The 3,065-nt window shown below is 40.0% G+C and overlaps 1 pseudogene; it reads left to right on the top strand.

Moving 5' to 3' along the window:
- Positions 1–2,501, top strand: part of LOC103591818 — a 4,278-nt pseudogene extending 1,777 nt beyond the window's left edge.
- The last annotated feature ends 564 nt before the right edge of the window (positions 2,502–3,065 follow it).

Genomic DNA, 3,065 nt, shown 5'->3' with positions numbered 1-3,065 from the left:
CTAATACATTTTTCTTATTGTTTAAGCTGGTTGAGCTTGAATATTTGGTTACTTGCAGCCCAAATCTCCCTAATTAATCTGAAGCTTCAGTCCAACCTTCTCCTTCCTGCATGCATATATTGTTGATTTCCAACTAGAAAATTTTATGTGTATATATCCTGTGAACCATTTTTTTCAGACTCAAAATACTCAACACTTTACTCATCTTTTCTTCAAATCTGCATCTCCAGTTTTTATTGAAATAATTAGGAATCTTTGACTTCTCTTACTTCCAATCTGTTAATACATAATACACATACACAACATCATACAATTGTGTTTTAATAATTGTATAAAGAATTCTATCATTTATGAATGCTTACTGTGTGGCAGGACCTGTACTGGGAACTTTTATGTGGATTTACATAAACTATTACAAATCCTTAAAGCAGTACTGCAGGATAGAAAATTTAATCTCCATTGTGTATCTTAAGTAAATAAAAGCACAGCTTATCTTGGCTGAAAGAAGATTGGAACACAGTACAGACTTTTCCCCCTATGGATACTCCTCTTCTCTGGTCACCTTTTCCTTACACTTCTCTTGCATCTGTATTTCCATGTCCTTTCCCACTGCCACTTTTCAGGTTTAGGTTTAAGTGTCTTATGTCTGGACTATTGCAATGGAAAGGACTTTTAGATCTTGTCTCGAATCTAAGCTGCATGTTCTGCTGTACTGATTTCCCTAAGATTCTGGTCATTTCACTTTCCTACTTTAAAACCTTCAGTGATTTATCATNGATTTCCCTAAGATTCTGGTCATTTCACTTTCCTACTTTAAAACCTTCAGTGATTTATCATTATGTGTAGCAGCAGTCACAGTGGCAGCAGGTAATATAAATGTTGAAGTCTGTTGAAGGTAAGATGCTAGGCTCTAAACTACTTGACTTGGGACTAGATGTCTTTTAAAACACTGGGCACTTCTAGTAAAAAGGCATCAGTTGACCACCAGTTTGTAACCAACAGCCTTGAAGATAAAATCAATACTTTTTCTGAAGGCATTCAAGGTCATCTAAAGTGAAATCTTGAATTAATTTTTCCCTTTCATCTCCTAGGTGTCACCCCTCTGAAGCCTCTCATTTAGACTCACAGACTGAATCCCTTTATTCTTCGTAAATGGACTTGACCTCTCTGCTCTTATGTCTTTGTCCCAGGAATTCTGTGCATTCATTCTTACCTACTACTCAGTGGTCATGACCCAGGTCTGGTCTCTCTTCTTTGACAAGGAACTCCTGGGATCTCAGAGAAGAGACTCCTGGGGTTGAGAGAGACCTCCAAGGACCACAGGCCAGGCTCCTAGATCATCCTTGTGAGCATTATCTGGCCTCACTAGAACCCTGCTGGTAACAGAGAGCACAAAGCTTCCTAAGATGGCTTGCACCACCACCAGGCTGCGGTGCCTATTCAAGTCCTGCTATAGGTCAAGCCAAATCTTAACCATCTGAATTACTACAGGTTGAGGTCAGATGGGACAAGCCTGCTATTTCCTTTTCAATATTTAAAGAACAGCTGTTGTGACTTCCTTCTCAGATTTCTCCATGTTGAAAACTCTTTCAAAGAGATAATTTTAGAGAGAAAAAATGGCGACGGGTCTGGAGCGCCCGCGTCAGGAAACAGCGCGATCCTGAGAGCTGTGTGCTGTGATACCAGAGTATTGACTGCATTTCCAAGAGCAGCAAAGGACGAATAAATCTTTCAACAACGATCCTACATCGACAAATAAGCGGCAGCGGGTTTGAGGTTTTGGAGCCGACACGGAGAAGGACTCCTGGGGGTGCCCAGGCCCGGCTGAGCAAAGGCCGGGAGAGCCAGCGGAGGAACTGCGCAGAGGCGATCTGAAACACGCCAGAACGGCCTACCCTGTGTTCTCCGTGAGTCACCCCCAGCAAAATCCCACTTGCGGGGCGAAGCCCGACTANCATGACTTCCTTCTCAGATTTCTTCATGTTGAAAACTCTTTCAAAGAGATAATTTTAGACAGGCATATGAAGATCTTTGGAAACAGAAGCTTAATGAATTTATGGTAGGTTTTTATATAATAACTAGTAAATTAAAAGAAAATTAGCTAATGCTTACTTTGGGAGGGGATGCTGAGCTGGAGCTTGTAGACAGCTTGGATCCTTTCTCTAAGGGAATCATGTTTAGTGTTCAATTGAGTAAGAAAAGTTGGAAGGAGTTCTTCAACCTTTGAGGAGGAGAGAAAACACTTAGTTCATCAGCTTTACTATTTTCTGTTCACCCCTACAAATCCGCTCTATTTTACTTCATGGATGAGATCTTAAAAATGTGTCCATTGTTGCATTTTATATACATGGAAAAATGAAAAAGCCCAGTTCAAAATAATTTCTCTTTGAAATAATATGTTTGAGATTCCAGATAGACTTATTGGAATTTACAAGACATACAGTATAACAAAAAGTATTGCAGTAAACCCAGAAGCAATTGCCTCTAAAGGACTTTGTTGAACTTGCTTATACTAAAGATTTTTCAAATTGAATTGGCATAGATTTGGTGTATTATACTACCGATTTTCTATTTGTAAGGGATTATGAGTTGTGTAAAATATATATTCCTAAACTGGGGGAAAAATACCTTTCTCAGTCTCTCTCAAATCTTGCCTGTATTCTTCAAGGGAATCATATGCAATGTTTTGACTGTCCAAGAGCATTCTAAAACGTGATAGGGAGACATTTGGCTTTGAGCAATGAATAGGTGGTTAGACCAAAGGAAAAAAGTGGAGAGAAATACACAGGTAACATGGATTCTCAGTGCAGGAGCCACCTATTGAAAAGCCTTCCCGGCAGAGCAATAATGTGTTTGTGCTGGGTGGGTTGGGGAGTCAGGGAATTGAGAGTGGGGTGTAGGTTTTTCAGAAACATCTGCCTGAGGGAACTGAAAACTCTGCTTTACCAATAGCATATTTAATCTAAATTTGTAGATTAGGAAGCAGCCACGTATGTTTCTCTATCTCTCGGCCGAATTTCCACAGCGTTCATAGTCTGTGGCACTTCCCTGGCAATTAACCTCAC

Source organism: Galeopterus variegatus, unplaced genomic scaffold (genome assembly GCF_000696425.1).
Source record: "Galeopterus variegatus unplaced genomic scaffold, G_variegatus-3.0.2 Scaffold1034, whole genome shotgun sequence".
Lineage (NCBI taxonomy): Eukaryota > Metazoa > Chordata > Mammalia > Dermoptera > Cynocephalidae > Galeopterus > Galeopterus variegatus.
The sequence above is the reverse complement of the archived record's forward strand: the minus strand, read 5'-3'. Positions and strand labels throughout refer to the sequence as shown.